Raw genomic sequence first — 20652 nt, 5'->3', positions numbered from 1 at the left:
TCCAGCAGGTTCTTCCCTCCCGCTCATTAGCCAGATAGATGGAAGATAGTGTCTGCCGAGAGAGAGAGAGAAGCAGAGGAAGAAACGGATAATTCTCTTTTCCAAACAAACAACCACACATCCCTGACTTTTAATTAAAAACGCCATTGCAATTAGACACGGTGGTTTAAAGGAAAAGGCAAAAATAGAAAAGAAGTTCTCAGAGTTACAAAGCTGATCAGGCAGTGCTCCAGGAGAATAAAGCCCTACACTTTCCGCAATACGAATCTTTCCTTTCTCTTTTTCCCCCCCAGTTTTTATAAGCGCAAATCCGCTTATATGTTCCTCACGAAACATACGAGTTAGAGCCGAGGATATACGGAGGCAGGCGAAGGGGGGAGCGGAGGAAAGAAACCTCAAAGTCATTCTTCTGATAGCGAAGGACAATCAGAGATTGGGGTCAGAGGGAAAAGAGGGGAGTGTTGCGTTCGCCACAAATGAGATCAATTAATCACCAGTTAATGGGGGGGTTCTCTCATTTATCTGTCTGTTCTATTGCATTTCATTAAGAAGCAAAAATGCATAAATGAATGTATAGTTATTTGACCCTGATAAGGTATCTGGTGTCACGGGGAAGCAACATTTATATCCAACCTTTTCACAGAACCCGTGCCTCCATAATGAACAGTAATTTCACCGCCCGCCTCTCTATCTGCAGAATTACACTGTATTATCTGCTCTCATAATCTAAAACATAAAGTTGACTCATATGCAGATGATTAAACAACAAGAATGCTTTGGAAATGTATTATGCTGTGGGTATTTGTTTTTTGCATCATTGCATATGAGCCCATCATTAAACGTGCCACTGACTGGCTTATTGCACAACATACAGTACAGTGTTTTAATAAACTACAGCATGCCATAACCATATAATTGCATACATGAGTGTTTCTTCATTATAGACACTATAAACATTATAGACCTTATGTCAAACTTTTCATTGAAACTATGTCATACAAAGGTTATGCCTTGGAAACTTTTTGCTATTTATTTGAGAAAAACAAGGTAAATATCCATTTTTTTATTGTGCGTCATTTCCAATCAAGCTGTAATTTGGTAGAACTATGCAAAGAATGTTAAAATATTATTTAGTTATGTGCATTTAGGACACACACGTTGCTAGCTTTCAAATTAGCCTTAGCCAGACAAATTCTAAAAATTTCACTGTCATTTTGAACAGAGATTTGAGATGTAGTTGAAATTACATTTGTGCATGAAATGTTTGTTTTTTTTGTCATGTGAAGGCTCTGCCTTGGAAACTTTTTACCATTTATTTGCATACAAGATCTCTGGAGGAGAAAAAACCAAGTTAAATATCAACGTTTAATGTGTGTCACTTCCAAGCAAGCTGTGATTTGGTAGAATTATGCAAAAAAGGTTAAAATATCATATAATTATTTGCATTTAGGACACACACATTGATAGCTTTCAAATCAGTCTTAGCAAGGCAAATGTAATGCCATCTCCACCACAGAATGAATGGAGATTTAATATGTAGTGGAAATTATATTTGTTCATGACAGTTCAAGAAAAAAAAGACAGAATTCCTCATTCATGAAAGTATAGTGGGAAAATTAAACTAGAGAAAGTGTGAAAAGTCTTTAATTTGTAAAAGTCCACAGGGACAAACGTGGCAAAAGTTGAAGAGACATCCTCACCCCTTAAATGCATCCATGTTTCACCGACCATTATTACATATTTGGGTCTTTAGCAACCCGGATCTATATCTAACATGGATGGAACTTTACTATTAAACGTCACGATAATATTAAACTCTCTTGATATTAGAATAACAATTACAGAAGAATAAACTAAAGCATATTTTGTTACCTTTTAGAGCTTGGAAGGGTTCAGTTTGAACAGCTGTTTTATACCATCATCACTGTATTTGTCAGAGCTCATTTCCCAGTACATTCAGCATCTGGCTCATATTTGTGATCTCAAACATATTCAAATATGAAATATCAAATTTGCAAATATCATTTTCAACATCTTTAAAATCAATATTTTGATCGCTGACAGCTTCTTCACCAGATCCAACATCAAGTGACAGTGACACTAATGTTACTGCGTTTAGGGGTTAAGCAGTATATAATGTTTTTAAATCAATGAAATACATAATTGTATGGAGATTATGGGATTGGTGTACTTACAGAATGCATACAATAGGCCATTGTTTCACTCTGCCAAGACACACACACACACACAAAAAAACTCAAGCAAGTTCAGTGATTTTTGCAAACGCGACCCCCTCCACACAAGGTAATTGGTTTTTAAGGAGTGGCGACCATGTGGAGATGAAAAACAATCCGTAAAATTCTTAACAGATGCTGTAATTACCTGAGCTGCGTACGAATGCTTCGGCACACAATGTTCTTTCACTTTCTTCCTTTCTATGTGCCTTGGAGGCGTACTATTGTCTCATAATGTTGCGGACGGTGGCTCTGTCCTGCCAACTTCTTAAACTCTCGACCCTGAGGGCTTTTTCTAAGAGTGTGAACTCTCGAGTCTATTTGGCTTGAAATTTGGTCTCACAAAGTTGACTTAAAGTTCTTCTAAAGTATTTTTTGTCCTATTACACTGTGTCCTAACCAGACGCGATGCGCTAAGATTACAGTGACATAATTTGTCTGTCCACACTAGACGCGACTGCGAGATGCCTCAAAATCAATCAAAACCCACAGCCAATCAGAACAGCATGTGGGCGGAGTCTCGCGGCAAGTGGAGTAATCTTGACGGCACTCGCAAGAAAATGGATAAGTAGCTACATAATCAAATTCACAAATATTACACCATTTAAACATTATTAAAAATGCATAGGCTACTGAGTTACTAAAACAATCTTTGTCGAATATTACACTTGTTTGTTCACAGTTTGAGCGTTCTTGTTTCCATTTGTTTAATTTCAAGATCTGAGGTGAATTATCCATTATTGCTTTTACAGCTACAAAGCTGGAGCACTAAATGATATTCAAAGTCATATTTCACGCTTTTAACATTAAATAAAGCACATAAACAGTACCTGAGATATCATTGCCACACTTTGTGTTTGTTGTTCCAGCGCGACGTCGCAGAAAAATAGAACCCGCTTCTAAAATAGAATCGTCGCGGCTGGTTATGACAAAAACTCTGATTAACATGGAAAAGATACCTTTTATCGCTTGTCGCGGCGTCGCGGCGTCGTGTGTAGTTAGGACACGGTGTTAGGCTGTATTTTCCTCTAAGCTCTGGTTATTTCTGACCCTGAAGTAGGCTACATATTATTTATAATAATCTGACATAATTTATAAGCAAAATAAACTTGATTTAGAGTGATTGAACCCCCAGTGAAAGAAAATAAATAGCTTGAACTAACATAAACACGATTACAATTTGCAATCATTTCTTGAGTCTGAAGTGGTTTGATGAATTTCAGTGGCCTTTCAATCAGTGCTATAAATTCAGCAGGGAAAATAAACATGTATTATAGCTTTATGTATTTATATGACTTTTTTTTAAATTGTCTTAATTTTTTCTATCGCGCAATATCTTCAAGTTAAGTAGGCTGCGGAGGAAACCGCACTGATTTAGTGCATGAGATGCCAAATGAATACAAAAACATAAAAAAAAAAAAGAAAAATGAAATGACTTTGACCTTGAGGTCAAACTACAGCATTTAAACTCACTGAAAAGCAGCTGCTGTCATGTAACATATTCAGTGCACTGAAAATGAAAGGTTTTATTTTAACTACTTTTGATACCTCCCCCAAAAAGCTCCAATTTATTTACTTTTCATTTGTGAGAAACTTCATGCAAAAGAATCTCATCGGCTCATGCGATTACACCCCAATGGCTGGCTGGCAATATGGATTTGAACACACCAGGTAATTTTTCAGTGTTTTCTTTCTCATGCTTTGTAAGACTCAGTTATTAAAACAATGATTTTTGGTTCACTTCACTGGGTCTGATGAGATGCAATTTATTTTTTTCCCAATCTAATCCCTTCACTGAGTTTTTTTCTGTTCTTTTTCGAAAGTACAAAATTGCTTTTTATGAACTTTTACATAGGCCCAATAAACATGCTGTCATTTATATACTGGTAAAACACAAAATATATGAATATTTTTCAGCCTTTTGATGATATTCATTACATTTTGATATTAAAAAGTTTTTTTAGTTTTTTTGTCAGATGAACCATAATTTTAACCAAAAAGCCATTACATCCAATTAGATTCAAATTGTTTACAAGAACTGTTTACAACACTGTTTTTCCGCTAAATGACCACAAGGAAGAAAATATATTACATAATATTCATTTAAATGCACAAACATATCAATAAATTGCTATATTTAACAATATATGAAGAGTTCAGATGCAAAAGCCTCTAAGTGCCGTCTGAAATTTTCTTCTAGAATGATCATTTTTATCAAGCTCGTATATTTAAGTTCAGTAATTTCACTTAAATGACAATTAATAGGTAATTTTCATTGCCATTTAAGTGAATTTACTGAACTTAAATATACAAGCTTGATAAAAATGATCATTCTAGAAGAAAATTTCAGACGGCACTTAGAGGCTTTTGCATTTGAACTTTTCATATAGTATTAGTAAAACATTTTAACGTATAAAAATGTGATGAATCAGTTTGGAATCGGTTCACTGAAAATGCCACTTTTAACTAACTTACAGAAATGAATCGAACTTAAGTTTTAAGTGCCCCTCTTCTGCTATTTTAAAAGGTTCTTAACCTATTCTTAAAATAGGTTTACAAGCATCCAAGGTAAAAAAACACTTTAATTTTCTCATAATATACATTGCACACCTCATTTCTCGCACTGTTTGAAACGATCTGATGAAGGATTCACTCTCTCTAAACCACCCCTTTCTGAGAGCCTGCTCTGCTGTGATTGGTCAGATGGCCCAATCTGTTGTGATTGGTCTTCTGCTTACAGCACGTGTCAGAAACGAAACGCCCATTACCATATCTGAATTTTAGCTCCGGATCTTCCTCAAAACTTTTAAACACAGTTATACAAGCAAACATGATGGCGTCGGTTCTACCATGTCAATTCGAGTCCTCAGGAGTGCATGCAAAGTGGATTTGCTTTCGCACACAGAAAACAGCATATTCTTGTCATGTCAACATGAACCAAACTCTTCAGGCCTCAGCTACAACTACAGTGTTTGAGGGTCAAAGTGGACGTTTGGCAATGAAGAGCATATGCATTATGCACATTTGTTACACCCCAAAGTAGGTTCTTGGGGGAAGTAAAACTGGAATTACTGATGACTAGTTTCATGCAGTTCAGAATCGGTTCTTTCATTTGGGAGACAATAACTCCATTTATCTTTGAAACTTTGCATAGCTTTTTCATTCATACACAGCTATATTACACTGCATGAAAGGTAGCATCCAAAAAAGCAAAATAGGGGCACTTTAAAATGCCAGACCTAGTAATAAAACTGCAAAAATTAATCAACAGGAGTATTTTAAAATAAATGTCAGTTAATCAACTACAAATGAGACAGAAGGGAAACAGACAGACTCAAAACAAATAGTAGCTTAATAAAAGTGCCATTATAACGTATTATAATGTTTAATCTCAGATAAGAGTTCACTGTCTGTTCCTCGAGCGGGCCGGCATGTGGAAGCGTATCAGCCGAACCATCAAAAATCAGAGCTTCCCTCCAGCTCTATTTCCTTTCATTGAGCTTCCAAGAGGGTGACAGAAATTTAACGCAGCGCAATCATCCCTCTAGAGAAAAGAGACGGGACTCAGAGAGAGAGAGGAGATAGAACAGGGTCTCTGCAGTGTCATTATTTCCATTTCTCTGAGGCGGCGCTTTGTCAGGACGCGGCGACGTCCTGTCCTACACCCGCTGCCATCCCTGACACCTGCCTCTGATAGACTTTAACTCACTGCTCCGTCTCTGAAGATTTTGATTAGTTCAGATAAGATAAGCTGGTCCGATTGGTTATTTCAGTCCTTCACATCCTGGTATTTCTCACATTTGATATAAAGACGTTACTGCACAAGCTCACTGATCTCACTACCTTAAGATCGACAGATCAGAAGTCATTTTGATGTGACATGCATTCTAGTGGTTTAAATTGGAACAAAATGGATCCGTTGAGCAATTGACCTATGGCTAAGCCACGCCCCCAAACGCGATGAGCCAATCACAGTGCACATAGCTAACCCAATACACTCGGACATTCTCTGCTTCCACGTCCATTGAAATGCATTGCAGTTAGTCAGTTTTCATTCGTTTTTATATGTTTTTTCTTGTCATTTTAAGTTTAAAATGGTCAAACGGTGTGCATGGGGTACATGCAACTCCGACACTAGGTATCCTGAGAGGCTGGGCGACGGTGTGTATTTTTGACCCTTTCCCAAGCCACATTTCAACCGAGATAAGTGTCTGCTCTGGATTAAGTTATGCGGTAGACCACAACACCAACTAAACGTGGATAAATTAAACAAGGATGTCTACATCTGTTCTAAGGTAAGTCAACAATGTATTTGAACGTTATCTTTAACATCTCTAACATAACGTTAGGCTAACGTTAGCCTAGCTTCTAGCTGAGTTGTACATCATGTCACTTAGCTTCATTAACGTATCTGTAAATAGCCAGACACAATGTTGTGTTTTACACAAATATAAGTAGGCTAAACACTTTGCAGTTGTAATGATGTCCTGTATGAACAAAATGGAGTATGTTTTTATGTTTCCACTGTTCGATCACGCCCGCGCCTCTCTCTCTCTGACACACACACATACATTCCAGCATTGCAATCTTGACATCGCAGCCTGTTCATTATGCTGCGTGAACATTTTGAATCCATTTGCGCGTCCAAAGCGAATAGGACCTTTTGGACTTCAGAAATAATTCTAATATGCTGATTTGCTGCTCAAGAAACATTTATTATTACGATCAATGTTGAAAACAGTTGTGCTGCTTAAAACTCTTGTGGAAACTTTGATACATTTTTTCTGGATTCAGCATTTATTTGAAATAGAAATGTTTTGTAACATTTCCCTAAAATTTTGAATGGTAGTGTGCCATTATGCTATTTGTTTATTATTTATGACAAGGCATATTCAAAATGGCTGACAAAAGTGGTAAGAAAAAGTATAAATAATAATCATGATTAAATATGAATGTACATATTCAACAATTATGATTATTGTTACAGTACTGTGATGTTACATAAAAACAGCTAACTAAGTTGTAAATTCGGGCTAGCATTATGGTTTTTCTTCATCAATGTTACCCAAAATATGTACTAACTATAGAGTCAACATTTACAATAACTTAATTAGCTTATTTATGAACGCTCAGGGTAATTTTTCACTGGTTTCTTTCTCATGCTTTGAACTACTCTGAAATTAAAACAATGGTTTTTGGTTCACTTCACTGTGCCTGATGAGATATGATTTTTCTTTTTCATTTGCATTTAATCATTTAGCAGATGCTTTTATCCAAAGCGACTTACAAATTAGGGAAATCACAAGCAATTTATCATCAGACGCCAAACAATTTTGTAAACCAGAGCAGAAAATGAAAAAGCAGAACTACAAAACTCTCGCTTAATGTCCATGGAAAACTACAGAACTACTTGTGTATTCAGAAGTCATAAGTATTCAAGTAAAAGATGGTCAGCAACACAAACTGAAATCCTGTTCGCAGATCTGCATGAAAATGGTATTTTTATCAGTTTTGATACGTTTGAGCAACCCTAATTTCTTTGATATACTCCAGGGCCAAAGTAACTTCTAATCACTCCAAGTAATTGCATGCAAAGTTCCATTCCAAAACTATTGATGGACCCAAAGTGGACCGCATGAGCTTTTTAAAAGATGATCGATGGCATGCAATAGGAACTTAATAGAAATGTATAAGGTTTCTCAGGAGAGGATAATCAACTGAATACACTAGCCAGCCTGCCTGAGGACCCCATTACACAGTAATTGCTGCTAACTAATGACCAATATGTATGTGGTGGCGACTCATTCCTGTTTAAAAAAAGAGAGCTATCACTAGTGGGATTTGCAAAACAGGTTCTGAGGAATAAAGGAGACGACGTCTGCCTCAAGGTCACAGCGAAGTCATCGTTGGAGGCTTCAAACAGAACATCCCTCACTCGCCCTCAATTGAGGTGCTAATAATATTCACAAAAATGACAAAAACACCCACTGAGAACAAAGGATGTTCCCCTCCGCTGTCTCCTCTCTCCCCTCTCTGTTCCCTTGCTTTACTCTCCCATGCGTTTTCCCCGTCCTTCACTCCCGCACACTCCGGGCCTCCAGGCCTGTGTCAGGAAGTTCGGGAAGAGAAGTCGATGAAAGTGAAGAGGAATAATGACAAGAAAGATGTTCTTTATTAAAAGGGCTGTCAATCTAGTCAAAAATGACATCAAATTAGTTATACGATATATTGACTAATCGCAGTTAATCACGTCAAATCGGTATTGAAATTCTGGCCAATATTTTCACGTTATGGCCAATAACTGAAAAATCCAAAATTGTATACCATTTTGCGTAAAAAAAAAAAAATTTAAGCCATATAAAACAATGATATAATCATTAAGTTAAGTCAAGTAAATTTAGTCATCACGTCATTTAAATGGCTAAACCTTAAAAAAAAGTAATGACTAAATCATATTAAAAACACATTTAATATACACACATATTTAAAATTAGATTACATTTAATTTAAAAATAAATATAAATAAATATATGTATATATATATATATATATATATATATATATATATATATATGTGTGTGTGTGTGTGTGTGTGTGTGTGTGTGTGTGATTATAATATGCCATTTTAAATAAAAATCGTAGTAATACATACATTTAATATTTAAATAAAAAATTAATATTTTAAATAAAAAAATATATATTTTAAATAAAAAATATTTAAATTAAATATATATATAAAGCAGATTATACATGGAAGTGGAAGACTTTCAATGAAAAACTGATTAAATATTAATATAGATATATTTAATATAATATTAAATTATAAATTATATATTACATTTAAAATTAGATTACATTTTAATTTAAAATTAAATATCTAAATAAATAAATAAAAATCAATGCAGAATTAGCCATTAAATTGTTAAATTAAATACAAAAATGTATAATTATAAAATTATAATATAATATTATAATATAAAAAGAATAGCTAAATTATATTAAAGTACCGGTACATTTAAAATTACATTACATCAATTTAATTTGTAAATGTAAAATGTAAAAAAGTATTCAATGCTAAATGAATCAAACCAAATTTACGCATTCAATTGTCATTAAACTCTATTTACACAAACAGAACAAATAAAATCTGATGCAGACACAAACCTCTAATTAATGTGTTAGCATTTGTTTGGTTTTGGAGCACCTGGTGTGCTCATGTCAGCACAAATGTGCTGAGGTTCCGGTTTCAGCAAAGCGGCATAAAGCTAGTGTCCTACATAGACTACACCTGCTCCTTTTGACACACTGCCATCCCATTGGCCCTCAAGGGACAGGGCTATTTTCTGATTGGCTCTGGGAGCCGATGAGTGACATGATGGGACCACTCAGGTCTCAGCCTGAGGTGTTGATTGACAAGAGCTCAGGAGAACCACAAGGATGGTGCGTGGAATTCTCAGCCTTTGTGTTTTTTTTAAAGTAATCACACATCCTTCAGGCTTTTACAAAACAGCACCTCGCTCCATGTCTCCCTCTCTTTCTATCATTCTATCATTCTTTCACTCAGTCAGAGTGATTTCCACCACAATAGAAGAGTACAGGAGTGACAAAATGGGTGAGATGCATTTTCCAATTTGTAAATTAAAAACAGCGGATGTCCTCGGGGCCCATGAATATGCCATTTTCATCCAAATCTAATGAAAAATACATTCTACCCTCAGCTACTAAGTAAATATGTAGAGAAGCATGACATGCAGCAAACTCCCTCTCTCTCCAGCAACATTCTGACAAAGATATCATCTTCTGCCTTGAGACTAACAGGACATGGCGCTGATGTGGCGCATTACTTTATCTATTTATTATTACAGTATAAAAGCATCATATAAGTGGTCCATATGATCTGTGCATTATATTTCAAGTCTTCTGAATCCATATAATAATTTTGTGGAAAAAAAAGACGAAAATTTCAAATGTGTCAAAAGCTTATTTCACTCACTTCCAAGTTCAGATTCCACCAATAATATAATATTATTTTGTAATAATGTTTTTAAATTACATTTTATTATTATTATTTTACATTAGAATTACAATAATTATTAATAACTATACTAAATGTATTATATATTTATAAAAAGATGGATGGATGGATGGATGGATGGATGGATGGATGGATGGATGGATGGATGGATGGATGGATGGATGGATGGATGGATGGATGGATGGATGGATGGATGGATGGATGGATGGATGGATGGATGGATGGATGGATGGATGGATGGATGGATGGATGGATGGATGGATGGATGGATGGATGGATGGATTTTTTTACCTAAGAGGCACTATGAAATTAATTAATATAGCTGTGTGAAGATTCCTAAAAGCCTTTTTCCTTTGAAGTCCATTTTCCTCTAAAGTGTATGTTTTGTAAACACTGCATTTTCTAAACACAGCTGTCAGAGGAAATCAATTGCAATCTGAAAACAGTTCATTAGTTATTCCCCCCCATTTTAAGAAATTTAGATTACTTTCCCTCCTCACAGTGGATGAGGTGTAATTTACCCACTCGCAGCATCAAAATAAACAACTAAAGATGTGATTTCATCAATCTGACCAGATTTTCCCATTAACCGCAATTGGTGAAGCTCCGCGGTCTGTCTTCAGATGTGGTTTTACAGAAACATGTGACTCAGCACTGATCGCCGCTCGAACGTGAAACCCACCACATCCAACAGCGTGATGTAAAGGAGGGGTTTCCATGGAAATGAGTGCACTGCCAAATCTAGAGCAGAGTTTGCTACTGGCAAAGCACTTGCTTGTAATCGGTTATGCGTTCGATGGGGAAACGGGGGGAGGTGTTTTTGGAGTAACGCTGACAGGATGTCCGACCGCCCCGACATAAATCTGCTTGAATCAGTTACTTTTGCTTCGCTTAAATGTTAATACATACATCTAGGGCCAATGTTTATGGATCCGCGCCACACCATAGTGCTGAGAAGAACATATTTCCTGGAAATCAAATCAATAAACATGTTAAAGGCTTTTAAAATGCAGCAATCCAGGAATATTTACATACATTTGATCTAGTACGCAAAATATCCTAAGGGGGGACTTTAATTAATACTGTACACCCAAAACTGCAGTACTCAGGTTCTCATAAACATGGAAATTAAAGCAGCGTGGTGCTCAGAATCAAACAAGAAAACACAGACTAACTGCTGACCTCACCAGAAGATCAATGTCCTCATCTCATTGACTTCCTTGTCCTTTAAGATGTTTTACACTAGGGAGCATCATTTTGTTGCCTTCTAAGACACCTCATTTGTCCTGAATGAAATACTGTGACAAAAAAAGTGTGTATTATAAATATATTTACACTGCAGTCCTTTTAATACCAAAAAGTATTGATAAAAATAGTTCCAAGTAATTAAACAGACTAGGCCAATATTTTTCCCAATATTTTTTATGCTTATTAGAGTTCCACTTCATTCACTAAGCAGCATGCTGACGCCAAACTTTACCGAAACCAAATGTAAATCAAGTCTCCAGTGCGCCATGTGATGTTTGTATGAGTTGCTGTCTATGAAGATGGATTGTGGCATCAACACATGGAGAAGGCGGATCTCATGAATATTAATTAGCTTATGCTGACATTGCTAGGTAATCTTCCTGGACTGTTCAGTCTCACTGAATTATATGCTGCCCAAGTTCTAGGTATGTTTATAGACTGCCTTGTAGAGCTGCACGATTAATCGTTAAAAGATCGCGATCTTATTCATACATGACAATGATTAAACCCACAGCGGAACATTCAAAGCTGTGTTTGCACTGCCGCTGACCCAGAGAGAGCAGTTGTCTTCTCAAACACACAGTATCTTTAAACACTAATGTCTACGGTAGCAATCAAAATAAAGCAAATCACCTTTTGAAAGTAACTTGGCGTCTCAAAGAATGATTGTATCAATTACATTGTTACACCAGTAGGTGGTTTTGTCAGTTTTTAATTTTTTACTTCATCAGAATGGTACGAAACTTGGTAAAGGTTTTGTCAAGTTCACTTTTTAAAACAGTTTTTAATTAAGCAATAATCTGCCAAGTGTCGTCTTTAAAAAGTGACCAAACTTAAGTCATCTTAAGTCAAGATTTCATTTTCAGGTCCATGCTCAAAAAGTGAATAAATGGATTATACTGCATAAATACAATATAATACCGTAAAATGCCTTATTAAATACAAAATATGAAATAAAATAAAAACATTACTGAACTAAAATATAGTACAATCAATTCATTAAAAAAAAGGTAATTTTTGACCGTAATAATTCAAATTAAAACATTTGAACATTTAAAACATTTTCTGATTTGCACAATTAACTGTGTATTTTTCTAGTAAGAGGCGAAAAAAGTTTTTTAACATTAATTTATAATTAATTAGGAATTAAAAAAATGTCACAATTTAACAGATACAACATTATTTAAAATGTTTTCATTGAAATTAAAATGCTTAAAAATAAAATGCAGTGAAGAGGGAAACGGCACTTTCACTCATTTTTAATAATATAACGAGCTAGAACTAAAGTGAATTATAGCCTATATTGGAATTGTGCTTTTCATTTGAGATAGTATACATATTTTAAAATAGCTGAATAATCCAAGAATAAAAAATATCCCAAAGAAAGAGAATGCAACAGGGCGGGTAAAAAGTAAAAGGCCCCCCTGCAGCTCACAGGGTTCAGATCAGACTGAGAGAGTGATTGAATACAACGTTTTCTCGCCGTACTGTACTTGTATCTTCTGAAGGAAGGGCCAATTTCCAGACCTTGATTTTTCTTTCCTTTTTACGACAGACCTACTCCATCATAGTCATAGCTGGCTCTTGCTCTCCTTCTCTCTGTGTTTCATCTTTTTCTATCTATCTATCTTTGTCTCTCTGTCTGTAGTTGACTTAAGCTGTGAGTAAAAGATGTTTGGATGCAGTTTGTTTCTGTCAGGTTTGATTAATGACTAGCAATAACATTATAGCTTACATGGACATGGCAGAATGCATCTCTACTACGCGCAATCGATAAATCAGCCATCCGCCACGAGGATTTACAAGCTCTTTGAAGTTGTGTAACTCCTCATAATTCATATGCAGATTAATAGAATTATGTCATAAATGTACAACGCACAAGTCCATCGACCCAAATGGATTTAATGGTTTATGTTTGATCACCTGTAATCAAGTAAGCAAAGTGACTTATGACAGGAGATGGCAATGTTTATATATGCCAAACACACGTTTGGTGGTGGTAAACTTAGATTTATGAATCTACAGGAGAGATTTTTCATAAGACGATCACAACAGTTTATCACCACTTAGCACTGCAGACTACATAAGGTTTCAATAAAATTTGGGGTAGTGTGGTGTTGTGGCTAAAGTGGCTAAACTAAACTAAACTAAAAAAATCTGAACAAAACAAAAACATTAGAAAAAAAAAAGTTCCTAGCTTGCAATAGTTTCAACCACATATCAACAAGACAAAACAAAAAAGCTAATCAAAACAAAACAAAGTTCCTCCAGAAGTAACTTGCAATTGTTTCAGCCACGTCAACAAAAAAAAAACCCAGAATCAAAATAAAACAAAAAACAAATCTTTTCTAAATTAAAAACACAGTTCCTCCAGAAGTAAATTGCAATTGTTTTAGACATGTCAACAAAACAAAACAAAACAAAACAAACTAATCAAAACAAAACAAAGTTCCTCCAGAAGTAAATTGCAATTGTTTCAGCCACGTCAACAAAACAAAACAAACTAATCAAAACAAAAAACAAAGTTCTTCCAGATGTAATTGCAATCATTTCAACCACATCAACAAGACAAAACAAAAATGCTAATCAAAACAAAACAAAGTTCCTCCAGAAGTAACTTGCAATTGTTTCAGCCACGTCAACAACAAAAAAACAGAATCAAAAGAAAACAAAAAACGAATCTTTTCTAAATTAAAAACACAGTTCCTCCAGAAGTAAACTGCAATTGTTTCAGCCACGTCAACAAAACAAAACAAAACAAAACAAACTAATCAAAACAAAACAAAGTTCCTCCAGAAGTAAATTGCAATTGTCTTAGCCACGTCAACAAAACAAAACAAAACAAAACAAAACAAACTAATCAAAACAAAAAACAAAGTTCTTCCAGATGTAATTGCAATCATTTCAACCACATCAACAAGACAAAACAAAAATGCTAATCAAAACAAAACAAAGTTCCTCCAGAAGTAACTTGCAATTGTTTCAGCCATGTCAACAAAAAAAAAAAAACAGAATCAAAAGAAAACAAAAAAACGAATCTTTTCTAAATTAAAAACACAGTTCCTCCAAAAGTAAATTGCAATTGTTTCAGCCACGTCAACAAAACAAAACAAACTAATCAAAACAAAAAACGAAGTACCTTTAGAAGTAAATTGCAATTGTTTCAGCCACATCAACAAAACAAAACAAAACAAAACAAACTAATCAAAACAAAAGAAAAAGTTCTTCCAGATGTAATTGCAATCATTTCAACCACATCAACAAAACAAAAAAGCTAATCAAAATAAAACAAAAAACAAAGTTCCTCCAGAGGTAACTTGCAATTGTTTTAGCCACGTCAACAAAACAAAGCAAAACGAAAAAAAGAATCAAGACAAAACAAACACAAAGTTCCTCCAGAAGGAATTGTCTCAACTCTATAATTATAATATTTTATAATATATATAATATTATAATATTATATAATATTATAATAATATATAATGATTCTAGTTGTGATTCCAATTTCACTTAATGATTATTGTACTGCTGTTGAAGCATCAATAATGCGCTGGTGTTTGTGTATATTAAATAATATTATTAGAATAATTCACTATCAACTCAAACTGATATACATCCACCAGCTCAACTCTGGATATGTTCTCATAGCAAGAGACTACTATTTAATTTTATGGTACATTCTTGCATTCTTAGCATTGCTCACATTACTGAGATGATATATTAAAAGCATTTCAAAATATTCCACCTGTCTTGATGAATGTTCTTCTTGGAATACTAATGACAATATCCAGTGGAGAATTAAACTATAGAGATACAAGGTCAGACTGCAGAATGTGTATGTGGCTTGCAATGAAAGCGCCGGAAAGTACAAATCCACCTCCACAAACTCTACAGTAGTTGCTGCTTTTTAATTCCTCCCAACTTCCTTTTGGTCCCCCTCCTTCTTCTCCCATAAGATTTACCAGCGTTTTCATATTCATCGCTTGCTGATTCCTACAGTATCTGTTTGAAGCATCAAAGGTAGGCGACGGAAGCACAGAGGAAGGTCAAACTGCGATGAAGTGATTAAAAGGGCTGAATAAAAAACGAGTCTCTAATGACTAAAGGCTGAAGGGACGGGTCGAGTTGTTCAGAATCTCCTTTGGTCTGAACTACGCAGGTCTGAGTTTCAGATGATGTTTCTCCGCTTGGGTCAGTTAAGTGCGTAATTAACAATACAGAATCTGCTTCATTAAAGAGCCAAGAATATCATCATGAAATTCCAATCAGAGAGGAAGACGAGAGTATATTGGAAGAAAAAGAGAGTGTGAGATGTAAATGGAAGAGCAGAGTTTGCCTCATATGCACTTTAATTGAGACCATCATAGATGTCATTAAAAGAGGTGGCGAAGACCCCAACACTTTATGAAATAGCAATGTAATTCTCTCATTTGTTCATGTATGTAACAATAAGTGATGATCCAAAACTGGAATTTGTTGGTAGTTGGAAGTTTTGTTGTGTAAAATTGTTAAAATGTTCTGTACTGTTCACAGCTCGATTTGCGGTCATATCTATCCTATCTTTCTTGCAGCTTGCTATCCATTCTAGTCAAAACACAAAAGAAAATGCAAAGAAATGTGATCCTGGTCCTGATACATTCACTGGCCTACAGCTGCAATTTTGGATAATATAAGCAACAGTTATATTCTGGCATACATTTATGTTCTATTTTATATGTATAAAATATATTTTATATAATATATAAAATATATATATAATACAATATAAATGTATCCCTGAACACAACTGAATATATATATGCTTGAGGACTGTTGAGGTCCATACGCTATTGAGCCTGTTTTTGTAACCCATCTGCTGGGTTAGTGATGGGTCAGTGTCACTGAACCCAAAAATGAAGCATCCTCTCCCTCCTGTGTCACACATCTGATTGGCTAAAATAACACAACGTCTGGTTTATTTGGATAAAACTGGATCGGTTTGTCAAAGTGATTCGTCAGTCACCGCTCCACCGCTGCGTTGAGATGCCAAATATAATAAAATGTGTTTTTTTAAGAAAAGCTCCACCAACATACCTGACTTCATGCACTCTCAGTCACAGACACAAGTCCACCTCTTTTATTCTCTGCCAATCTCTCTCACTCTCTCTGGGAAATGATGGAAAAAGTGAAGGGAGGGATCAGGATGATTCCGGGTCTCAGTCAGGGCCACTGCACACATTCTGCAAAATCAAATCAAAGGTCAATGGTGAAACGGTCTGCAAAGAGAAAGGCTTTGGTTGGGCTGTGTCTCACACCGGAGCTGAATATTGACACTTGCACTGTCAGCAAGAGAAACCATCATCTAATGTTGGCCTCCTGCACTGGTCTGTGACCAGCTTCCCTAAACTTTAACCTCAACACAAATAGCTCACCTCAAAACTGATTTAAGATCAGCAAAAGCAGCCCACACAACGATATTCCCAACAGCTTGTGTGTCTGGTTTTTATTGTCAGCACTGTCATATTGTCTTTACCATTAAAACTCAATTAAAACCTCTAAATCTTCCCTGAATTTGCACTAAATTTCATTGACACCTGATCTTCAGTAACCTGTCCGTAGCACTCATTTTGGCTTCCAAAGCTGATTGGCCAAAAAGGCACCAATCAGAAAGAAGCATTGGGAACAAAGGGACTGCAGATGAACTCAACAGCGGTGGTTGGGATTACATGATGGGTCTTCTCTATATGAGAAAGAAAGAAGATGGCACGGCAGCTGATTACACGAAAAGAGGAGCTATTGTTCCATGAATAGAAAAATCGATTTGATTGAGACTGAATTCACTCTTTGATGGCTTCATTTCCCTTTACAGTGAGCTAGATGATGAGCCTGTTCTCATTTACAGAAGAATGATGGGAAATGATAGACATCCATGTACAAGAGCTAAAGTAATATGTCTCTCTGCTCTATATCCGTACCTTTAACATATGAAAAACATGCAATATCAACGTATTGAAGCATCTAAAATGTAAACCTTTTAAAGTATTAAAAAAACGTACACTATTAAAAATGCTGGGTTGTTTTAACCCATGTTTGGGTCAAATATGGACAAACCCAACCGTTGGTTAAACATTTTTAATTACATTTTTAAACCCAATCTATATTTGACCCAAAAAATTTGTTGAAACAACCCAGCATTTTTTTTTAGAGTGTACAATCAACATACTAAAATTGAATGCTTTTAATGTATAAAAAAAACCATACAATATCACCTTATTGAAGCATCTAAAATGCAAACCTTTCAACATAAAAACATACAATATCAACATATTGAAGCATCTCAAACGCAAACCCTTTAACCTATGAAAGATATACAACATCAACATATGAAAGACATACAAAATTAAGTCCTTTTTTATCATCCAAAGATTTGGAGTCTGTAATACTGCATATGCTTTCATCTCATCCAGACTGGATTATTGTAATGTTAATGTATTGTAAATTGGTGTCTCTCAGTCTTTACTGTCATGTCTTTAGCTTGTCCAAAATGTACAAGACTTTTGACTGGAACAAAGAAAATGGAACATATTTCGACAGTGCTGGTCTCTCTTCACTGGCTTCCAGTCAAATATCGTATCCAGTTTAAAGCATTATTGTTTGCTTATAAAGGTCTAAAGCATCTAAAACGTTAAACCCAGAATAGGTGCAGGTTTCTACCTTGAGAGCTCATACTGGCCTCGTCTCTTCCTTTTCCTGTCTGCTTCTCCCCGTCTCACCTTGACTCCTGAAGAGGGTGACACCTGAGCAAGGGAAAATCAAGCCCTGCATTTGCATTTACCAAAAAGCCTGTGTGATGAAGTGCTCTGACAGTCTCGTCACTTATGCAGCGTGTGCTGTAAAGAGTGGCTGAAAGCAAATATAACTCACACTCACAACCAGTTGACAATAAGCACACTCACACACGTACACTACTCACAGGAAGGTCTATAAAAACCACAGGCTGATTTAGATGAAGCGCAGATATTTCGTACAAACTGATTTCAGATCAGGCATGATAACCCACTTCCGCAATGTTTATTTCTTACACGTTGACTTCCATCACTATGGCTGTTATGAATAGCATAGTACTCTTAGTATTTTGTTCAATACTGCTACTACTAGAGACGCACAATACAATAAGTCGATAATTACTTTTTATATAATGTAAATTAGAGGTACTCCATGTAACGTTTGGCCCTCTAGCAGTTAAAACACAAAACTGAATGCATTTTACGGAAGAACATTGTTTTGGTGCTTCGGCTCTGCGTGACCCTTTACAATAGATCATGCTTTACAATGATCTCTGTCAGAGAGCAACATAAATCTGCATTTTTATTTATCTGTTTAATAAAAACGTCATCTCTGCGTCGCTTTTACAGCATTTCAAATCCTCCAGTTCTCGCCATCACTGAAAATAATAAAATTCTCGTTTTATTACAAGCCATTGTAATGTTACACCGTAGGGGGCGCTATAATGCATCTCCTGAAAGAGTACAGAATCTCCGGATCAAAACACAGGCGAAAAAGAAGCAGAAACAAGCAATAAAAGCATTACTTCTGCAATCATCAAATATTAAACAGCATATAAATCAAAACTGCCTAACATTACCGAATGAAATGTCAACCCAGGACGAGTTATAGGACTGTGCAAAATTTTTGGGGGGGTGATAGACTCGATCTAGGCTACTCCATCTATGATTGATCATCATTCTGAATCCGATTCGGACAACAAAAATGCTTCTTTGACCAAAAAATGGCTTTTTTATGAAACTTATCCACATTCAAGTGTTGAATGCATGAAGCTAGAATAAAATGTTTAAAAGCAGAGGCTCTGTATTCATATTCATACGACAAAATATTCAACTTTAAAAGAAAACACTGGCGAGGAAAGAGTTAAAGATTAGCTTTAAGTGAACATTAAAAGGTAATTTCAATGTAAAAACATGGGAAAAGAGCATGCACGTATCTAACACTGGCCTATATAAATCCAAAAAAAATCAACAAAACCATTCAAAATCTTTAATATATTTTTCTTTTTGATTACCAATATGATACGGTATAGTATGCATTCCTAGACTGGATACAAAAATGTCCAAATGCATGCAAAATAGCTATTTTATCTGAGATAATAACTGAACTCTACTTACTGAATTACATATGCACATAATTTAGTTAGATTTAACATACAGTATACTGTTTGAAATGTGTATTCATGCATAAAATGCAAACAGTGCCTCATGGCTGTATCAAGTGTGTGTAATATGCTAGTATTCCACTGTGATCAGTCTGAAGTGCATTCAGGTATCTAAGAAGATAAGCAGCCAAACAAGTATTCCTGCCGTACCTGAAACCAGATCAAACCAGTATTTTCATTCTGAACAGAAGATGAGAATACTTTTGAAACGGCTTCAGCTGGCTTACTTTCAAACAACACTGTTAAAGCAAAAATGTGGCTCGTTGTTTTTGCATGAATTATAGTGGCAAGTACACTAATCTACCATCCAGACAGCTTTACATAGGCCTATTTGTTTCCTTCTTATTGTAATATCAATTCTTCCTCTGATTTGGTGGGAAAGTGGTATAGTTTAGAGAAAGAGATCCAGCTGCACAATACATTAACATACAGCTTATGTAAATAGAAGTAGGCCTATAAGTATGTTTATATTATAAAACAATATTACCGTATAAAACAATTCTATGAAGACACTATAAAAGATATACAACCGTGCAAACATCTCTCGCACACATGTAAATATCTCTTTCCTTTATTTCCCCTGTCTAAATTCACCCGGTTTAACACTTCCAGATCCATAAAGCCCTCGGCAAAATACAAAAATAAACCATGTCTACAACAGCATTGGCAACAGAACCTCAGGTGTGCAACAACACTTCATAGATGATTCATGATTACGATTTATACAGGCTTCACAGTTAATGATTCATTTAAAGGAATAACGTAATAATAAAAGGAAAAGGAAATGAAGAATGTTCTGCCCTATTAAGCTTTTGGTTAAACACGCTGCAGTTATAAAAAGGTTATATCATATATGTTTTTATTTACTTTTTCCCTGAAGTCCACTTTGTGTCACTTTGTTTTTTCCATTACACAGTTATTTTTTT

The sequence above is a fragment of the Rutilus rutilus genome (genome assembly GCF_951802725.1).
Source record: "Rutilus rutilus genome assembly, chromosome: 23".
Lineage (NCBI taxonomy): Eukaryota > Metazoa > Chordata > Actinopteri > Cypriniformes > Leuciscidae > Rutilus > Rutilus rutilus.
Note: the sequence above shows the minus strand (reverse complement) of the source record.